Below are 22,555 nucleotides of genomic sequence, written 5' to 3'. Positions count from 1 at the left end.
GCATGCTTTTCGCGCAGCCGCCATCATTATGTCACTCTGTTTGTATGTTTGTAAACAGAAAAGCATGTGGTGCTTTTCTTTTTTCATTCATCCTTTTCAGTGCTGTTGCGCGAATCACACGCGTCCCACGGAAGTGCTTCCGTGTGGTGCGCGTGATTTTCACGCACCCATTGACTTCAATGGGTGCGTGATGCGTGAAATACGCACAAAGAACGGACATGTCGTGAGTTTTTCTCAGTGGACTTACGCTGCGTAAAAAGAATCACGCAACTGTCTGCACGGCCCCATAGACTAATATAGGTCCTTTCGACGCTCGTGAAAATCATGCGCGTTGAACGGACGTATATCCCATTCGTCTGAATAAGCCCTAAGTGTTGAATATGCATTGAAGAAACCCAAATTAAGAGCGAACTACATTTACATAAAACATCAATCAAATGTCTGTTGGGGGGGTTAATTCATAAACATTGCTGATAATTGTAAATGGATTGGAATAAATTACCTTTTTTTTTCCGAATATAACACGGCTTTTCACTTGGCAATAACATTACATTTAAAGAATGTTTACTAATACTCAGACTTCCCATTGGGGCAGTGGGAGAATGCAGCTGTTGTTACACTACCCCCATTTTCCAGTAGGGGGCGATCCTGTAATTCCCTCTGTCATACAGTCAGGCAGCTATCCTGTCACTCACTTTATCCCTCTTCGTGGAGCGGACAGCACACAGTAAGTTTCTCTCTTTACACTTTTACTGAATTCCGCACTTTGCAGATACTTTTAACCCTTTAAGAGATTGCCCTGCGCTCTGGCACAAGCCATCCATCATTATCATCAATGTATTCTCTTAAGGATTTTTATATTTTGTGGTTTCAAACTAATCCTGAGCTACCAACTTTTGGAGCAAATGTAGAAAATAATAAGACCCTCTACATCAGAGATAATCTTCCATAGGGTAAATCATTATTTCCTTACATCTACACGTCAGTGCAAATCCCCATTCCTTTGAGTGTAATAATGTTTATCGCATGTTACATTTTATATTCTTGGCTACTATTATTGTATCTAGGGATGAGTGAATAGTTTTCACCTGATAAGCCAATTCCCCAATTTGCATATTCACCAGTCCATAGACTATAATTAGACAATCGAATATCCTATTCTTCTAAATTCGCCGAAAGTGAAGCTCAAACCTGGCATAATGCGAATTGGGCAAAAAATTTGCTCAACTTCAATTGCGTTGATAATAACTCAGTTTTGCAACTATTGCAGCAATGCACCTACTATGGGGTTCAGTAGCACCCACATTACCAGTTTGTGAAAGCACTTTTTATATTGATGTTAATTTATGTTCACACAGGTTGGATACGCTGCGTAACAGTACACAGCGTATCCAACCTCGAACCCGCAGGGAATTCTAGCCGAAAGACCGCACCAATTTGAATCTCGCTATGGAAAGAGCAGGAAAAAAATATAAAAAAGACTTACCTTCATTGGCATTGCGACATCTCCGTCTGGCCTCCTGTGATGAAAATCTGCAGCTAATCCGCTCATGGGGAACATACCCTAAAGGGAAATTTAATATTGATCAAAATGAACGGGAGTTAAGTAAGGGTATGTTCACACACACTAATTACGGACGTAATTCGGGCGTTTTTGCCCCGAATTACGTCCGAAAAATGCGCCTCGATAGCGTTGACAAACATCTGCCCATTGAAAGCAATGGGCTGACGTTTGTCTGTTCACACGAGGCGTATATTTACGCGCCGCTGTCAAATGACGGCGCGTAAATGGACGCCCGCGTCAAAGAAGTGACCTGTCACTTCTTGGGGCGTAATTGGAGCCGTTATTCATTGACTTCAATGAAAAGCAGCGCCAATTACGTCCGTAATGGACGCGGCGTTCAAGCACCTGCACATGCCGTTACGGCTGAAATGACGGGGCTGTTTTCTCCTGAAAACAGCCCCGTAATTTCGGCCGTTACGGACGCTGCCGTGTGAACATACCCTAAGTATTTGAGTGAGAGGCCTGAAATGCGTGGCCTCCCCATCTCTAATAATAGGACCAGGAATCACTTGTTCTTGGGCATGTCTCAGCTGTAAGACATCCACTAACATTTTTAATTGACATGTCACTAAGGTATCTTCTGTGAATTGTTTGTATTGTATTTAGTGCTGGCGCCGTGTGAATCAATCAGGAGACTACAGACTCTGATAAAACAGTTTAGGTCTGCTGACAGGTATTCAGGGCGGTCGGTATACTGCTGACTGATTTGCAGGGCAGTAGCAGAGTTTCATATTCCCCTCAGCCCTGTATGTTTAATAAATGAGGTTATATAGATAAAGCTTAATCAGTGTATAAATGAAGAGTTCCGCAACGTTCTAATATACTTTGTGTTTTGATTCCTCACCATTTGCAAAATATGTGTTTGATGTCAGTGAATGAGAACACTCTGGTTTACATTCAGAGGTTGCAAACCCGTATATACCTAGTCCTGCTCTCAGCTGCACATGGTGATCTTAGGCTTGTTTGCAGCGGCCATGGAAACCCATTTCATGAAGCTGCGGCCACACAGTTCTTGTGCAGATGTCGCACTCAGGGGCAGTTTGGATCCCCTTAGTAAGTGATACTTAGTTCGTGGTTGAGTTGTTGTTACTCCTAGACGCTTCCACTTCACAATCATATCACTTACAACTGACCGGGGCAAGTCTAGCAGATCAGAAATGTCATAAACGGACTCGTGGCATCCTTTGACCATGCCACATTTAGAGTCACAGAGCTCTTCAGTACGACCCATAGTACTACCAATGTTTGTCTATAGAGATTACATGGCTGTGTGCTGAATTTTATTTGCAATGGGTGTGGCTGAAACACCAGAACTCAATAATAAGGAGGGGTGTCCACATACTTTTGGCCCTGTAGTGTTTATTCATTTGGGATCAACACGATTTAGAGCCTGAACCATATTTAGACAGAATTCAAGTTTCCTACTGTGTTCTAGTTGCTCTACTGTACAATTTAGGCTTCGTTCACATATCCGTTAGGGCTCTATTCATATGTTTCGTCTGAGGTTTCCGTCAGAATAGAGCCCTCACTGAGGCATGTGTATTGATATTGCTTCCATTGACTTCAATAGGAGCTGTATACACCTATATGTACTGAGCTCCCCATTGTGGCGGCTGAATGCAGACAGAATTTTAGCATTTAATTCTATGTCTGTCTGAATTCAAGCACTGTGCTGGGACTTTTTATGAGGGGGCACTCTTCTTGCACCATTTATCAGGGCAGGATAGGTGATACTGCTTTCAGGGGCAGTGGCAAAAATTCAGCTATGTGCCAACACTACCACCCAGTTGCCCCATGGGATCTGCGAAGCTTTTACAAAATGAAAGAGCCATATTTAATAGTAGTCAGTTCTCTCTCTGCATAAAGAGCATATTATTCCCCTTCATTTCATCATCAGTAGTCACAGAAGCTGCTGCCAGATGCTTGACTCCTATGTTAAGATCAGAATATGAAGACTTCAGATTTTAGGAGACAGTTACACCACCCCAGTTGTCAGTTTTACTTTTAGTGGCCCAGCCTTCCTTAGGCCTCATGTACACGACCGTAATTTTAATTACGGATGAAATTGGAGACCCATTCATTTCTTTTGGCCACGGACACCTTTCCGTATATTTACGCATGTGTGTCCGTGCCGTAGAAATGATCTGCAAAGTATAGGACATGTCTTATTCTTGTCCACAATTGCGGCATGGATTTGCCCATAAAAGTCTATGGGCGCTTCCACAATTGCTGTCGGATCCATATTTGCAGACAGCAAAAACCCTTACAGTCGTGTGCATGAGGCCTTAGACATGAATAAAAAATGGCCACCAGTAGCAAATGTCTTAGCCCACGGGATATCTGGCTCATTACATTTATTTATCCATTAAAGGGGTTGTCCACCTTCTGACAACTGATGACCTATCCACCGGATAGGTCATCAGCATGTCATCGGTTCGGGTCCGACACCCAGATTCCGCACCGATAAGCCGCTCCGGTGGCCTGCGGGCATCGGATGTTGTGGCACATAATGCTATGTACGGAGCCCGGAAGCAGTTGGCTCTGTGTACATAGCATAGCGGCCATGCTGTAGAACTAGAGGTCTGCTCCTATTCACTTGAACAGCACTGCTGCTCGGCTGCTATTCCGTGGCCGGAGCCAACTGCTTCTGGCTTGTATGTCCGGTGCACAGAGGCACCGGACCAGCTGATCTCTGCGGGGCCCGGATGTCGGACCCTTACAGATTATGTGCTGATGACCTGTCCGGTGGATAGGTCATCAGTTGTCAAAAGCTGGAAAAGCCCTTTAAATCTCCTGTCCAAAGAGGACAAACTTTTTATAGTTATGTATAAACGTAATAAAAATAACACTTTTCAGTCAAAGGAATATACATTTATATGTATATTTAAATAAAAATCTCCTATGTAGAATATTGTATTGTAGAGCACAGGACACATAATGGTTGAGAAATTCTGCGCTTGACAATTCTGCTACAACTAGACAAGAATAAAGTAAGTATTCAGGATAGGTACAAACTGCACTCAGTACGGCCAAGTCAAATAGGGGAATGAGAAACCACGAATGTTGCCTGAAACTTTATTAAAAGTCTTTGCCAACACATTACTGTATCAGATGTTGTGTAAATGTTAAAAGAAAACGATACTGTACTGTGCCAGTCATTACCAACTAGGAGCGTGTACCAACAAGCTGAACGTAGATGCAATCTTACCTGTCATTTGTTATCTTTTTGACACTATTTAAACTACACCAATTTGTGTATCTAATTACTAAGATTTGTAGACGAGCCCTAGATATGTAGACTTGTAGCCCTAGCCTTAAAGGGAATGTATCATCAGAAAATGACATTATGTAAAGTTTTTGGTGCGGTTTCTTTTTTACATTTTTGCGTGACTATCCACATAAAAAAACCTTTACAATTTCACCGTTTTTACACTGGCCCCTAGAGCAGTGACAATAAGCTGATATTTCCTATTCTCTGTAGCTCACGTGTCAGCTTTGCTACATACACAAGCACAGGATGAGGAGAATCATCTCATTTTCATTCGAGGGCGGGCGAGATAATGACAGCTCCATTGTATTAGTGGAAGCCTAGATAAGGTAGCATAGCTACACTGTACACACAATACACACACACAGATAAGGCTCTGTATGCATCGCCCCTGGTCTCTGCGGGAGGGGTTGTACTCCATCTCTAAAAATCGATGAGATTTCTCTGTCAACTCCATAAAGACTACCATAAAGCGCACACTCCCTGCTGTACTCACTACACAGAAAGTACAGAAAGGGAGTGTGTGTCTCCAATATGGCTGCCCCTAGGGAAGGTTTCACAAATAAAAAAGATAAATAGCTACTACATTGGAAAAAAACAACACATTATTTATCATCTATATACATAAATCAAATTAATTAAACTAAAATAAAATACATGACCCATTCCCTCCGAAACGCTATGTATTTGCCTTGCTATTTGTAAGGTACACTCAATTGTGATATCACAATGCTCATGTATATATGTGTATTTATAGGCTGTGCTCTACTATGATGTCATAACAGAGCACATCATGAATGAAAATAAAAACAGTTGAGTGGGGTATGTATAGACTGTGCACTATTAGGATGTCACAATAGAGCACATAATAAATAAAACAATCTAGTACATATTTATAAGCTACTGTATTTTGTGATGTCACAACAGAGCACATCATACACAAAGCAATGGCAGAGATATAAAAAACCAGAAATAGAATCTGTAAGTGGAATTCACCTTTTTAACATGTACCCTTCAAACTAATTCCCTAGTGCCTATTTGACCTTTTCAGTCCCTCCTTACCACTCTACCGACTCACTTGCCGCCACTAGACACCACCACTCAAACACTACCTAAAACTCACCGAGAACTCATAACACCATCAGACCTGCCCTTACCCCTTCAACCCCTCACCAACCTCCCACCTGTGACTGAAATAGGCAGCACCACTCTAACACGAATCTAGCCAGGTAGACTTGCCATATGGTTGCATATGATTGTGCATGGTTACCACTTCTGTTACACCCTAAGGATCTAGTGAAACAAACAGAAATGTGGAGTGTGTTTTTTTACATCCTACCTGTGTGGGAAATTCATCTGCAAAATGTGTTTTTCTTTTGCGTTCTTTTTTTTTGGGCTGAAAATTGTGTTTGGACCCAAGCTGCTGCAACACAGGTTGTCAAGAAATGTTAGAAGTAAGTTTTGAATGTGGAAGGCTGTCTAGTTTTAGAACATATGTAGGTTTTGGAGGATTTCTAAGTCTTTTGGACCTGTAAATCTGATTTTCGCAAACCCTATACAGTTTCAAAATGTAAACATGGTTGCCATTGCCAAAAAAGGTCTAGTCAAGGTCTATTCAAGTATCATTGGGGGTTTCTCTGATTTGGGCACACATTCTTTTTTATGGGTTTGGTGGATTTCGTAGTTGTTACACCCTACATGTGTGAGAGATTTAAATGCAAATAATTCTTTATTTTTTTTAAATTGTGTTTTGGTTACAAAGAAAGCTGTGCCACATCATTTGGGTGGATTGTTACACTGCGAGAGTCTCAGAGCAGGTCACATCATACCTTTTGGCACACTTTTTAGTGTTCACTAAGAACAACAGCATAGCTTGCACAATTGCACCCACTGGTTTAAAGAGGCTCTGTCACCAGATTTTGCAACCCCTATCTCCTATTGCAGCAGATCGGCGCTGCAATGTAGATAACAGTAACGTTTTTTTTTTCAAAAACGAGCATTTTTGGCCAAGTTATGACCATTTTTATATTTATGCAAATGAGCCTTTCTTAAGTACAACTGGGCGTGTTTAAAGTTATGTCCAAGTGGGCGTGTATTGGGTGTGTACATCTGGGCGTTTTTACTTGTTTTACTAGCTGGGCGTTGTGAATAGAAGTGTATGATGCTGACGAATCAGCATCATCCACTTCTCTTCGTTAAGACCCAGCTTCTGGCAGAGCACAGACACAGCGTGTTCTCGAGAGATCACGCTGTGACGTCACTTCCTGCCCCAGGTCCTGCATCGTGTCGGACGAGCGAGGACACATCGGCACCAGGCGACAGAGGCTACAGTTGATTCTGCAGCAGCATCGGCCTCTTTAAGGTTATACAGGCACCTTAGACTGTGTTCACAAGTGCTGTTTTTTTGCCACTGTTTAACAATCTTTCTTCCCGTTATTAAAAAAAAATGCTGCAAAATGGCACATGTGAACAGCATCACAGATGCATTCATTAAAAGAGTCTCTCCTGGAGACAGATTGAAATCTACATACACTCCCAGAACTTTAACACATTTAGCTAAATTGTGGTATCACATCATAAAACCATTTGCACTCGACAATAAACATATCTGCAGAGGTAATTGCTTCTTTATGACAAGTTCCATTTTTTTTACTGTAGAAGTATTGTATTAGAGCCAACATTTTAAGTGACCACAGGGAATCGTACTTAAAATTACTATAAACAAACTGACTTTTGCACATTTTTGGCTGGCAGACAGTGAAAACTCCTTTATGTACTTGTGGGCAGAAATTCCTAGGCAGATCAGAAAAGTAATGCAAAGTTACAATTCCGGCACTAATTGTACACAAATGTATATGTCAGAAGTGGCATTGTGAAAACTTGAGAGGACACATCCACACTTTTTTGATAAAGTTACATGTTTTATAAAGTAATTCACCAGCGAACAATCTGCTTTCCTGTAGCTGATATCCATTTCTTTACTCCTACCCTTCTTTAACCCCTTACCTCCTTTTCCTTCTTTCCTAAGAAAGTAGAAAAACTGCAGCACACGTAATTATCAAGGTATCAAAAAAAGGTGCATTTTATTTCACCATAATAAATAGCGACGTTTCGACCCAGTTGTGGGTCTTTCTCAAGCCAACTGTTTCGAAACGTTGACGTTGATAATTACGTGTGCTGCAGTTCTTCTACTTTCTTGTGTCTATTTTGGAGTTGGACTGGCTACGACACTACCTGCACCAGTTGAAAATCCTCTTGATATAACGTTCCTCATGAGTGTTTCCTGGGATTATGATGTGCTGCTGATTTCTTTTTCTTTCCTTCTTTCCTACCCATCATGTCCATCATAGATTGTGATCGACATGAAGCTTCCCTTTGGTGCCTGAGGGGCACCAAAACTGTCCCACTGCTCCACACGAGGAGACCAGTTCTATAAATGATGCGTGATAGTTGAAGGGCCTTCTTACAGATTTAGCATTTAGGCCCAGGAGCGTTACGTTACGCCTCTGTCACTTTGAGCTTCCCCAGTGCAGTGTATATATTAGTTAAAGGCGTATTCCCATCTTAGACTTTTGTGGCATATCCATAGGATATGCCATAAATATCTGATAGATGCAGGTCCTTGCTTTGGGACCCCCACCTATCTCCAGAATGTGGGTCACCATTAAGACGACCGTTCCATCCAGGTGGAGAATGCTCGGCTGTTTCCATAACACCCATAGTACAGAATAGAGAGCGCTGTGAACATGTGTGACCACCTCTCCATTCATTCTATGCCTATACAGCGGCCGACAAGGGTCGGGGTATATCTTGAGGATATGCCATAAAAGTCTAAGAGGGAAGAACCCTTTCAACCCTAGTCCCTGATGTCACTGAGTGTAATGAGCCCATTGCTACAGCATCAGGATGGGTTTCCAACTTTAATAAGATCTCCGCTAGCAGCAAATAGGAGGTATTCTAACCCTCGGAAACCCCAAACTCATATGACTCTGGCTGACATAATCATCTCCCTGCAGCTGCTTTTAAGATAAAAGAAGCTTAAAGCTAATCCATCTATAGAGAATATTTCTAAAAAGTTTTTTTTACACAGCTATGGGTGCGTTAGCAGCTGCACAATGAGCTAAGGGCATGCCCCCACGTGGCGGATTTCCTCCGCAACTGTCCGCATCAATGCCGCACAGAATCTGCGTTGCAGATTCTGCTGCGGATCTGCCCAAAATGTGCAGTAAATTGATGCGGACTAGCTGCTGCGGACTGCGGTAAAAGTACTTCCCTTCTCCCTATCAGTGCAGGATAGAGAGAAGGGACAGCACTTTCCCTTGTGAAAGTCAAAGAAATTCATACTTACCGGCCGTTGTCTTGGTGACGCGTCCCTCCTTCGGCATCCAGCCCGACCTCCCTGGATGACGCGGCAGTCCATGTGACCGCTGCAGCCTGTTATTGGCCTGTGATTGGCTGCAGCCGTCACTTAGACTGAAACGTCATCCTGGGAGGCCGGACTGGAGACAGAAGCAGGGAGTTCTCGGTAAGTATGAACTTCAATTTTTTTTACAGGTAGCTGTATATTGGGATCGGTAGTCACTGTCCAGGGTGCAGAAACAGTTACTGCCGATCGCTTAACTCTTTCAGCACCCTGGACAGTGACTATTTACTGACGTCTCCTAGCAACGCTCCCGTCATTACGGGAGCCCCATTGACTTCCTCAGTCTGGCTGTAGACCTAGAAATACATAGGTCCAGCCAGAATGAAGAAATGTCAAGTTAAAAAAGCAAAACGCATCCGCAGCACACATAACATGTGCATGACAGCTGCGGACTTCATTGCGGAAATTAGAATCTCCATTGAAGTCAATGGAGAAATTCCGCCATGAGTCCGCAACCAGTCCGCCACTGGTCCGCAACAGACAGAGCATGCTGCGGACACCAAATTCCGCTCCGCAGCCTATGCTCCGCAGCGGAATTTTACGCATCGTCTAAACGAACACTGCTAAATTAAAGTGGAAGTCAATGGAGAAACGGCTCCGCTGCGGATTAACGCTGCGGAGTGTCCGCAGCGGAATTTAAGTGAAATTCCGCCACGTGTGAACCCAGCCTAACAGTTCTACGCGGGAGGATTCTTAGATGGATATCCCATTATTTGGTATCGATATAAGACATGTTTAATAAAGGTGGAAATCAGTCCGGTCATGACTAAAAAGGCCAGTATTGGTAAAAGCAACTTCTTAATATATTTGTTATAATAAAGTTTGTACTGTACAAGGTTCTGTTCTATTTTTACACTTGCAACTCTTTGCCCTGGAGGATCATTGATATCATTGTACTCCTTGTAATGATTTGTTTTTCCAGCGATATTCACTTCCAGTAATGTTTTACTATTGCTTTAGAGAGGTGCCATGCTATTTGTCAAAGTAAGACCACTTGAATAGAGACGATTTCGTGATAATGTTGGGTGCACTCTACATTTTTTTGCAGATTATATCTGACAGCTACTTTTCTCCTCTTGTGGATTAATAGTTTAAGTGGAGACTGATTTGAAGTTCAGACAAGTTTTTTTTTCTATAGGAAACCTTTCTCCTTGCATCACTGGTTATTAGTGAAATTCAACTGGCATCGCATTACACCACGCATTACATCTTATCCAGAGAATATGTGCCATAAGGGCAGCCCCTGTTTCAGTTATTGGTGCACAGAGAGCAGGGAAATCTCATACTGGCTCATTTCACCTTTGAATCTTCTGTGCGAATCTGCATCGGGCCTCCTTATTTATGGGTACCAGAATTTAGCAGAGAAACTGGCATTTGAGCCGTCTTGGCAATTTGTATATAGCAAACACAAAATTTGAACGCTGTAATTTTCACATTAGACAGCCATTTAGGCTAGATTCACACATGGAGGTCAAAATTTATTTTTTGCCTGCGATGGGAGCACAACCATGCTGTTTGGCCGCCATTTTCGAAAAATCGCTGCAAAATTGTGCGGTTTTGCAGCGAATTGCGTAAAAAAGAAAATCGCATTCTGACCGCCACATGTGAGCCCAGCCTTAGTGAGTTCAGAAGTAGGCGTCTTATAGAAAGCCATCATGATGAAAGATGTTCTAAAAGTTTAGGACAGGGGCAGGCTGACAGCATTAAGAGGGGGCACAGCTAAAGAACACAATATATCTTTATAGTAGTCGGAGCTCTGGTTTTCTTATACAGAGATCTAAATCCACCACTTACCTTCATAAAGTTAAAGGGTTGCACCCAACTCGGACATTGACGGAAAATATATAGACAGGATATGTCATAAATGTGTGATAGACGCTGGAGATAGCGGTGGACAGTCTAAGGGCATGACCACACGTGGCGGATTTCCTCCGCAACTGTCCGCATCAATGCCGCACAGAATCTGCGTTGCAGATTCTGCAGCGGATCTGCACAAAATGTGCAGTAAATTGATGCGGACTAGCTGCTGCGGACTGCGGTAAAAGTGCTTCCCTTCTCCCTATCAGTGCAGGATAGAGAGAAGGGACAGCACTTTCCCTTGTGAAAGTCAAAGAAATTCATACTTACCGCCCGTTGTCTTGGTGACGCGTCCCTCTTTCGGCATCCAGCCCGACCTCCCTGGATGACGCGGCAGTCCATGTGACCGCTGCAGCCTGTTATTAGCCTGTGATTGGCTGCAGCCGTCACTTAGACTGAAACGTCATCCTGGGAGGCCGGACTGGAGACAGAAGCAGGGAGTTCTCGGTAAGTATGAACTTCTATTTTTTTTACAGATACATGTATATTGGGATCGGTAGTCACTGTCCCGGGTGCAGAAACAGTTACTGCCGATCGCTTAACTCTTTCAGCACCCTGGACAGTGACTATTTACTGACGTCTCCTAGCAACGCTCCCGTCATTACGGGAGCCCCATTGACTTCCTCAGTCTGGCTGTAGACCTAGAAATACATAGGTCCAGCCAGAATGAAGAAATGTCAAGTTAAAAAAGCAAGACGGATCCGCAGCACACATAACATGTGCATGACAGCTGCGGACTTCATTGCGGAAATTAGAATCTCCATTGAAGTCAATGGAGAAATTCCGCCATGAGTCCGCCACTGCTCCGCAACAGACAGAGCATGCTGCGGACACCAAATTCCGCTCCGCAGCCTATGCTCCGCAGCGGAATTTTACGCCTCGTCTAAACGAACACTGCTAAATTAAAGTGTAAGTCAATGGACAAACGGCTCCGCTGCGGATTAACGCTGCGGAGTGTCCGCAGCGGAATTTAAGTGAAATTCCGCCACGTGTGAACCCAGCCTTACCTTGGATTACGGTCTTTTCATAATAAGGTCCGAGCTGTTGCAAAAAACTCATAACCTTCAGATATATATTCAGTCAGATCTCAAATATGGAAACCAGAACTGCTTTTTCTTTTCGGGTCCTTGCAAATTATTGGGTGTGCATGGAAGCTGAAGGACTATGAGAGAAACGGTTTATGTCAATTTAAAATAATTTTGGCACCTGGTCAAGACCTTCAACTGCCCCATAAAAAGCACATACCTCCAGGTTAAACTATAACCAAATATGGATTCTAAGATTTTCAACGAATTCAGCCGAAATTCCTTGTGATTCATGAAAACAACCACGCTGTTCAAGCCCCTGTTACTCCAGACTGTGCATTCCTGGGTGACATCATCTTGAGATCTGTGTATTTAGTTGAATAATCAGACTGGCTACATAGAATATTTAACATTGGCTTGTATATCATTAACTGTTTCACACCTATTGAAATTGCAATCCATCAATATTCCAGGCAGTCATGATCATGTTGTGTAGGTTCCCCTTTAATTAAGTTCTAGAATATATAAGAGTACTGGTAAAAAAATAAATGCTCTATAATATAATGTTAAATATTAAATCGGTCCATTTACCTGAGGAAGCAATCTGGGCTGCCAGCAAACCCACATTTTCTACAATATCCCTGGTACTTGCCAGTAGATTACAGATTATTTTGACAGCTGTGAGGGTGTGAAGTTAGGGGGCGCTGGAGAGCAACCCAAAAACGGGGTTAAAAAGGACCAAGATCACAGCAATCCCTAGGGAGAGCTCACAGCAGAGAAGTGCGGTTTGTGTACTGCAGAAAGTAGGTGTCTTGACCACTTGGAGATAGATAAGTGGTCGGTCGCAAGAGGAAAGGACTTCATTGAGCTCAACAAGAGCCAGGGTGCTGAGGAGGGATCCCAGTGAAGGTAGAATTTAACATTAGGGGTTAGTTAGGATTGAAGATGTGAGATAGTGCCCTATGGGTATGAAAATAATGAACAGCCTAGCCCACCCATAGGGCACTACCTCACTTCTAATCTCTAAGGGCATACTGTACTGACAGGTTCAGGTGGAATCGCTGATACAGCCCTGTATAATAGTATTATATTGCTTTTTCTGCTAAAGGGGGCAATTTCAATCATAATAGTAAATTTGGGGATTGACATTAACTACTATATTCTGAAAACTTAAAGAGGACCTGTCAGCTCTCCTAACATGTCAGTTTTGGTAAATACTTCCCTAGGGCTGGATTCACACCCAGCGTTTACTCATGTTTTCGGTGGTGTTTTTTTGCGTGCATTTTTTTCACTTTGTATTCCCCTAATAATCGGCTATATGTTTTTTTAAAATCTATATTAAAATATGGGGGAGACTACATACACAGCCTTTTTGTTAGTGGCATTTCTGTAGCGTTTTTGAGGTCAGTGTTGTTTTAAAAAAAATGCAGCATGTTCTAGGTATAGTGTTTTTTAGCTGTTTTTTTTCTGTCATGAAAAACGCCAGTACAAAATTACACTAAATAAAAAAATATGACCAAAACCGCATGGAAAAACAACGTTGAAATGCATGGTATTTTTTTAGATACATTTGTTGGGTGTTACCATTCCCCTTTGTCAACAGGGTGTGTCCTTACACAATCTAAGGCTTCGTTCACATCTGCGCCAGGGTCCCGTTCCGTCGGAGCTTTTCGACGGAATCAAGAGCGTAGTCAACTACGCTATTAATTTAGTCAAAACAACGGAACCCTTGCACAACGGAGACAAACGCAAACCATTTGCACCGGATCCATCACCATTGAAATCAATAGTGATGGAAATGGAAACCTTTGGTTTCCGTTTATGTCAGTCAGGGTCCTGTTCCGACGGAAAGCTCCGACGCAACGGGACCCTGGCGCAGATGTGAATGAAGCCTACCACTGTCAGCACTGATTGTACAACCATGTACAAGCAGCAGTACAGAGAGTAAAGCGGGATCAGTTAAATAATGAAGAGTCATGTCGTCATCAAAGACGGCTGTGTAACTAGACTTCCGGTCCCCCCGGCAGCGCTATAAATCTCTGAATCAGTGCAACGGGGGACCGCAATGTATATTAGCGAGTGTACTCACATACTGCAGTGATTGCACTGCTAATAATTTTTGGTCCCCACATAACCCCTTTAATAGTTTAGCTTTACCTCTCTTGCTTAAATGCCTGTGCACATTCCTCATGCACGGACAAGATATAGAGAATCGGCCCTCATCCTGAATGATAAGATCATACCCCCTATCATTTTGGATAGGGTCAAATAGTTAACTTCTTTGTGCTTCATTGTAAGAAAGAACCGCTCTTTGAAAATAAAAGCCTGCTGAACATAAACGTGCATCAATTCACCACAAAAAGCTGAAATACACAGTAAAAGTTATAAGAACCAAAAAGCTATAAATCATGAACAGAGTTGGTGTTAAAGGGGTTATCCATGGACCAAAAATGTACAAAACTTGCATTGCATTCATATTTTAATGTAAAAAGAAGTCACTTACTAATATACTTTAATTAAAAATTCGGTAGTAAATCGTGCCGTTCAAACCCGGTGAATTATTCCCGGATGTCCTGTAGCTTTTCTAATATTGATGAAAATACACAGCGTAATAATACAGTTGCAGCAGAATGGATGAGACTTGACCAAATCTCACACGCTGCGTGAATAATACGCAAAAAAAGCTCAGAAATTGAGCTGCGGTGCAGTTTTTTCAACAGCATCAAGTCAATTCATGCTTCGGAATTGCTTTTCTTTTGTGAGTTTTCCCCTTTAAATTCAATGGGGAGGTAAAACCAGCAACAAATAGCAATTGTTACAATTTTTTGCAGTGGAAAAGCTGCGATTCCGTTGCAAAAATCGCAACTCAGATTTTTTTTTAAAATCACATACTTACCCCTCTCTCTATACTTCTCTGTCAGGGCCAGCCTCCTGGGATGGCATTTCATCCCATGTGACTGCTGCAGCCAATCAAAGGCTGCAGCTGTTACATGGGATGAAACGTCATTCCAGGAGGCCAAACTTTTTGGACAATGGAGGGACGCTTCGCCATGATTATGGCCTGGGGTAGGTATGAATCTTTTTTTTTTTTCTAGAGCTGCTCTCCGCAGTGGTAGTCCCGCTTGATGAACCGCACCATAATTTGTCCAGATTTTTTTTTCCACAAAAATATAATACACGGACAGTTTTGAGAACTGACAGCATGAAAAAGCTACTTGTGCCCTGTTCCATGTTTCTCTTTACCAAATTAGGTCTGGCATGTTTGGGTGATTTCTAGCCAAGGTTTTTACTACTTTCAGACTTGGTGAAAGTGGGGGAGGGACTGGGGACTGCTGTAGGCTGACAATTATTTTGGCAGTCTCTGTGGCAGGAAGAGGCACCTCGTGTTCCATTTAGATTACATTCGCTTGGGAAGGAATTTTAACCAGATGGCTGCACGAGCGCTTCTGAGGTTTCTCTGCTGTTTAGAAAAAAATGCATGTTTTCGTTTGCCTGCGCTCTTTTTAATAGACCTGCGTGATATCAACTGCTGGAAATAAGCCACTGATCTGATGTAAAGTTTTTTCCCAAACAACCGTGAGCGGTATATCAATACCCTAATCCAGTGGCGTAACTACCGCGGAAGCAGCTGTAGCGGCTGCTACAGGCCCGTGGCTTGAGGGGACCCGTGGCGCAAGCCGACACGCCCCCCCCCCAGCCGTTATGGCTGCTACAGCGGTAGCGACGCTACTAAGGGGCCCGCGCTGCCGAGGCTCTAACATGTATGGGCCGGGCCCTCTCATGCCCGGGGGCGTCGCTAGCACCGGAGGGGGTCCTGGTGCTAGCGACAGTCACCCTCTCTTACAGCAATTGTACCTGCGTCTATAGCACGCAGGTACAAATACATGCATCAGCGCTGGATAGCCGGGCACGTTCCGTGACCGACCATTCAGTGCCTTACAATGACGCTGATTGGTGTGGCAAAATGACTTGCCCCGCCAATCAGCACCTTTCAACTATGCTAGCGACGTGATGACGTAATTGTGCCGCTTCCGTGCTTGAAAGGCGCTGATTGACGGGGCAAGTCATTCTGCCTGCCAATCAGCACCTTTGAACGACGCACCGCTTGCGTTGTTCAGCTCCAGCAGACCTGCTCAGAAGAGAGCAGATCTGCATTGCCACCGGACAGCGCGGGAACGGGATCAGGGTGAGTATGTAATTGTATTTTTTTTCTACTAAAACTGAGTGGCGTTATCTACAGTGGGGGCTCTATCTACAGGGGGTGGCACTATATACAGGGGGGTCTATATGTGGGGATGTGGGCCACTATATACAGGGGGATCTATATGTGGGGATGTGGGCCACTATACACAGGGGGTCTATATGTGGGGATGTGGGGCACTATATATAGGGGAAGCTATATGTAGGGCACTATCTATAGGGTAGTTATTTGTAGGCACTATCTATAGGGGTGGGCTATAGGTGGGACACTATATACAGGGGTGGGTTACCTGTGGGGCACTAGCTACAGGGGGCTATATGTAGGGCACCGTCTACAGGGGGATTATATGTGGGGATGTGGGGCACTATATACAGGAGGAGCTATATGTGGGACACTATATACAGGGGGAGCTATATGTGATGTACTATCTACAGAGGTGGGCTATACGTGGAGCCCTATCTATAGGGGAAGCTATATGTAGGGCACTATCTATAGAGGAGCTATTTGTAGGCGCTATCTATAGGGGTGGGCTATAGGTGGGACACTATATACAGGGGGAGCTATATGTGACGTACTATCTACAGAGGTGGGCTATACGTGGAGCACTATCTATAGGGGAAACTATATGTAGGGCAGCACGGTAGCTCAGTGGTTAGCGCTATTGCCTTGCAGCTCTGGAGTCCATATGTGGGCACTATCTACAGAGGGCTGTATGTGGGACACTAAGGGGCTTCTATGTAGGGCACTATCTACAGAGGCTCTATGGGGGTCACTATCTACAGGGGGCTATAGGGGCACTATCTACAGGGGGCACAGTGTGTGTGTATGGGACACAGTGTATGGTACTATTATAATCAGGGACACAGTGTATGGCGCTATTATAGTTAGTGTTGCAGTGTATGGCGCTTTATTATATTTAGACGTGTTGAGAATTTTAACTTCGTTTATAGGAGCAGAAATGTTTTAAAAGTGCGGAAAACTGCAGAAATGGGTCGTGGCTGGTAGAAATCCATCGTAGAGATCTGGACCGGAGGGAGAAGAAAATAACTAGAATCTGAGATGTCATCGGTCAGTCACTTGATGTAAATGTTTATTCTGCCTCTAATCCGCACTCTAGTCACTGTATGATCTGCAGCGAGATGATGGGTGGTATGATTTTTTTTTTTGTGAAACAGCATCTCCCAGCATATCCTTACTATTGTTCGGGCCATGCTGGGTGCTGTCGTTTTACGCCGTACAAACCTATACGGCAGGGGTTGCACTAAATTGAGCTGTATTTGTTCTGGTGTTGTATATATGTACTAAGCTTGGTTCTGGTGCTGTATATATGTACTGAGCTTTGTTCTGGTGCTGTATATATGTAATGAGCTTGGTTCTGGGGATGTATTTATGTACTGAGCTTGGTTCTGGGGCTGTATATATGTACTGATCTTTCTTCTGGTATTGTATTTATGTACTGAAGTTGGTTCTGGAGCTGTATATATGTACTGGGCTTGGTTCTTGTGCTGTATTTATATCAGAGCTTGGTTCTAATGCTGTATTTATATACTGAGCTGGGTTGTGATGCTGTATATATTTCATAACTGAAAATATTTCCAAATGTATGTTTTTTTCTGATGCAGCAAAATCTTTAAAATCCACTTTTAAAACGGCGCACACTATATGCTAATTACTCAGAGTCACATAGTCCTGCCTCCTAACCCACCTTTCCATGTTTGATTGACATCCCCCTGGCTGATACAACTTTCTCGGATGCGCCATTGCCTTGTGGCACTATATACAAGGGAGGGCTGTGTGGCACTATACACAAGTGGGGCTATGTGGCACTATACACAAGGGGGAGCTGTGTGGCACTATACACAAGGGGGAGCTGTGTGGCACTATACGCAAGGGGGAGCTGTGTGGCACTATACGCAAGGGGGAGCTGTGTGGCACTATACGCAAGGGGGAGCTGTGTGGCACTACTAAGGGGGGCTGTGTGGCACTACTGGGGGCTGTATGGCACTATTTACAAGGGGGAGGGCTGTGGCTCTATCTACAGGGGGCTGTGTGTGGCGCAATCTACAGGGGCCTGTGTGGCACTATCTACTTAGGGGGGGTTGTGCGGCACTATCTACTAAGGGGGGACGGACTGTATGGCACTATATACAAGGGAGGGGGGCTGTGTGGCACTATATACAATGGGAGCTATATACAGGGGGCTTTATGGTGATATCTACAGGGGGGCTGTATGGCACTATTTACAAGGGGGAGGTGGGGGTGCTATCTACAAGTGGGGTGTGACACTATCTATAGGCGGGGCTGTATAGCACTGTCTACAGGTGGCTGCATGGAACATTATACAGGGGGCACTAGCTATAAGGGGGGCTGCTTGTGGCACCTAGGGGGGGGGGCCCAGTCAAGAGTTATGCCCCTGCCCTGATCATTTAATGTCCTTTCTGAAACTCGAGTGAGTGAGGTACAAGTCAAACATATTGGGAAGCTTTTATTTGGAGCCATGTATGGCCCCCGGGAATGACAGTGCCCCGAACCGATAATGCCCACTGTCCATTAAGGAGGTAGCATACCAGATAGGACAAATATGGGGACATTTGATCTTGGGCATTGTAGTAATTCCCCTTTTTACTATTTTTACCCCATATAAAACGAAAAAAAATAAAAATTAAGATACTGGTTTTGTTTTGATACCACATAAAAGCACGACCTGTGCCACAAAAAAGGAAAAAAATAAATACTAAGCTAAAAGTAGAAAACAAAAATATTTACCCTTAGGGTGAATTAATAAATAGCGTTTTTAAGGAAAAACATAATGTTGGCCATATGTTAGTTGGAAGTCAATAGGGAAATGTTAAATGCACTACCATCAATCCATTTTTTCTATTTTGTTGTTAAGGATCTGCCAGGCACAGCTTCTGTATCCACGCCCATAGGTAATCAGTCTGCACCTGCTTCTATGTCTGTGAGACTGACTCCATCTTCCTCCACTCAGGATGGCAGGCTTAGGAGTGGGAGAGCCTATCACAGCCTGGCCAGACGGAGCTAGCTCCCGCCCTCCGTCTATTTATACCTGCCTTTCCTGTTCCTCCTTGCTTGTGATTCTTCTCTGTTGGTTTCCTGGCCCTGCTGCAGCTTCTTGAACTACTTGTCCCTGCTTCGTATTGACCCTGGCTTACTGACTACTCTTCGTTTGGTACCTCGTACACTCTTGGTTTGACTCGGCTTGTTCACTACTCTCCTGCTCTGCGTTTGGCACCTCGTACTCTCCTGGTTTGACTCGGCTTGTTTACTTCTCTTGTTGCTCACGGTGTTGCCGTGGGCAACTGCCCCGCTTACCTTTGTTCTGTGTTTCCTTGTCTGTTTGTCTGTCGTGCACTTACTGAGTGTAGGGACCGTCGCCCAGTTGTACCCCGTCGCCTAGGGCGGGTCGTTGCAAGTAGGCAGGGACTGAGTGGCGTGTAGATTAGGGCTCACTTGCCTGTTTCCCTATCCCTGTCATTACATTTGTCTTGCGTTTCTTGGCTCAGTAGCATTTTTTTTGCAAGCATAGGGTTGGTCTGGCATTTTTCAACCAGTTATTGCTGTTTTTGTGCCATAGACCTAAATTTTTTTGGGTTTGATGGGTTTTTGTGGCGTTTTTTGAGGATAAATCAAGAGTTGCAAAGAGGAATCTTTGCATTAACTGATTTTTAAGTGACATGATTAGCATTTTTTAAAAACGCCATTATAAAAAAAAAAACCCATGTAAAAAAATGCAGGTAGTAAAACACTTTACAAAATGCCACAAAAAAACAACATTAAAAACGCATGAACCTCTAAAACACTCAAAAGCTGACATTTTTACATTCATTTTTTTCAAACATAAACGCAATGTATGTATCCAGCCTGATCTTTAAGATGCCCTAATAAGTGTATAAACTCAAATAAACAGGTCCCTGATCCTCCGATTGAGGGGCTCATAAAATGCACCCCTGTATGTATGCCTGAGCTCTCTTGGCCAATCAGAAACACTGTGAAAGTAGCCTTAAACTTTAATGTAAGATTATTTTGTGAAGGTTGATAAAACGATGTTTTAGAACAGAAGTTATAGCTTTGTGTGGTGACATTTTCGTAATATTGTCACCATAAATATAATTTATGATGTGACTGAATATGACGACGTTTCTTATTTTATTTCTTTCAGGACATTGTTCACACTATCACTTTCTTTAGGGGTGACTTTTCCAGCAGTCACATTATTTTCAAGTCACATGTATAACTGACTTCTGTAGAGAATAATAGTAGTTGAATTAATGCGTTTTAACAATATAATACGGTCATTGTGGCCTCAAGTAGTCTCAGTGACCCCAGAAATAATATATGGCCCCAACTATCACAGTACTGCGGGCTTCTCTGCAGGCCTGTGCTGCCATTTGTCTACTTACTGTGTGTTTGAATAGCTTACAGGGGTTTTCATCTTCGCTTCGAGAGTTATACGGCATATCCAGCAGGGGGTGATAGTGAATAACGCTACAGCAAAAGTGTGAACTCTTCTATATCGGACTCTGTTCTCACTTACTCTTGGTAGCCCAGTGTCCTGCCACACAGACCGGTGTGAAGAGTTTTAGGTTATATTTTGACGAATGTGTCAGCCCTGTGACAAACATGAAAGGGTTCTACATATATTCCAATCATAGGGCAATGTTATGCATGAGTGAACAAACCATGCCCAATCTGCAGCCACGGTCCCCAAGATCAATGCTCAGGACTGTCACAATAAACAGGTGACTATCTCTGCTACCATTTATCCAAAAAGAGAGTCAATGGGAATGTTTGTTGCCACTAGTGTAAATATTATATAGGGACCCACTTATCGGAGGTCGCTGTGAAGTGGCAAGTGGGCTTATACAATTTGATCAAAATGTTAACTAAGAACCTTATGTTCATTGATCAATATTGTGGATGTGCGGTCCTTGTTTCTCCTCTTCAACCAGTATATATATATATATATATATATATATATATATACATATATATATATATACAGACACACATAAGTCACATTATTATGACCACCAGCTAATATCCAGGGTAACCGCTGTGTGCAGCACAGGACAGAAGCTAGATGGCTGGGAGTGACTCAATAAGGTGCTGGTAGGTTCACCTCACATCAATAGCACGTGGTGCTCTGCAGTTTCCACGTCGATTATTCCCAATGGTGCCATTTGTCCACTCACGATACACTTGCACCACAGCAGCACACGAACAGTTCGCAAACTGCGCTGTTTGAGAAATACTGGCACCCTTGGGCCAAAAGCCAATGATAAATCGCTCCTTTTACCCATGGCAACAACGAGTGATATGTGTTCAGGCACCCTTTCGCACACCTTATATACCCACCAAGCCAGCCCATGACACATCACTTCCTTCATAGGCTACGCGCTGCCGATGTCAAAGTAGGAGGTAGTCATAATAATGTTGCTTGAAAATTATATATATATATATATATATATATATATATATATATATATTAGGCTGAGTTTAGATGACTGCCATAGGTGACCATGTAGGATCTCCATGTGGGACTGTGTAGGCCCCATACCCATAGGTGTACTGGTAACATATTGCTGACATGCAACCAGCCTTTCTGGCCCCTGCATTATGCAAGGAAAGATGGCATGTTGTTCCTCAGCACGGGTAATAAAAGTGCTCGATTTCTCCTAAAATTATTCCTTTCTGGGTTATATTGTGTTTTGTTGTGTGTTTGTGTTGACTCACAGTTTGGCTAAGTAAACTGAATTATATTTAAAAAATATTATTTTAAACATAATCCAAAATGTCCAACCATTAAAAATGTTCCTCAATTAAATATCATATTCATTGTATAAATAATAAAAAATGAACAATGTTATTTATTTACATGCTGTTAAAAAAATGGATCCAGTGAAGAGTATTACATTATTTTATTTTTTTACAGAGTATGACGCCACATAGTGTTCAAAGGGTAAAGGTACTGGTGGACAAGCATGCTCAGTCACTCTTCACAGCCAGGTCTCTGTGTAGTGATCCTCTGTTCAATGCAGAGCAGCCAATAGAAGTAGCTTTCTGCCCTGCTTGTCAGGGAAGGAGCAGAGCATCTGCAGTAGCAAGGCAGTATAGCTGAAGAGACTCCTGCAGGAGAAGTAAAAAGTGACTATATAATGATATATTTTTTTTCATGCTAGAAACACTGCAAATTACT

General features: G+C 43.1%; 1 protein-coding gene across 1 annotated transcript in view; it reads left to right on the top strand.

The window, feature by feature from the left end:
* Positions 1 to 705: 705 nt before the first annotated feature.
* Positions 706 to 22,555, top strand: part of FHL1 (four and a half LIM domains 1) — a 65,939-nt gene continuing 44,089 nt past the window's right edge. The window contains exon 1 of the mRNA XM_075834375.1: positions 706 to 727. The gene's annotated coding sequence lies outside the window, so the exon portion shown is untranslated. The remainder of the gene's footprint in view (positions 728 to 22,555) is intronic.

Source organism: Rhinoderma darwinii, chromosome 8, assembly GCF_050947455.1.
Source record: "Rhinoderma darwinii isolate aRhiDar2 chromosome 8, aRhiDar2.hap1, whole genome shotgun sequence".
NCBI lineage: Eukaryota > Metazoa > Chordata > Amphibia > Anura > Rhinodermatidae > Rhinoderma > Rhinoderma darwinii.
This window is presented reverse-complemented; position numbering and strand designations above follow the sequence as displayed.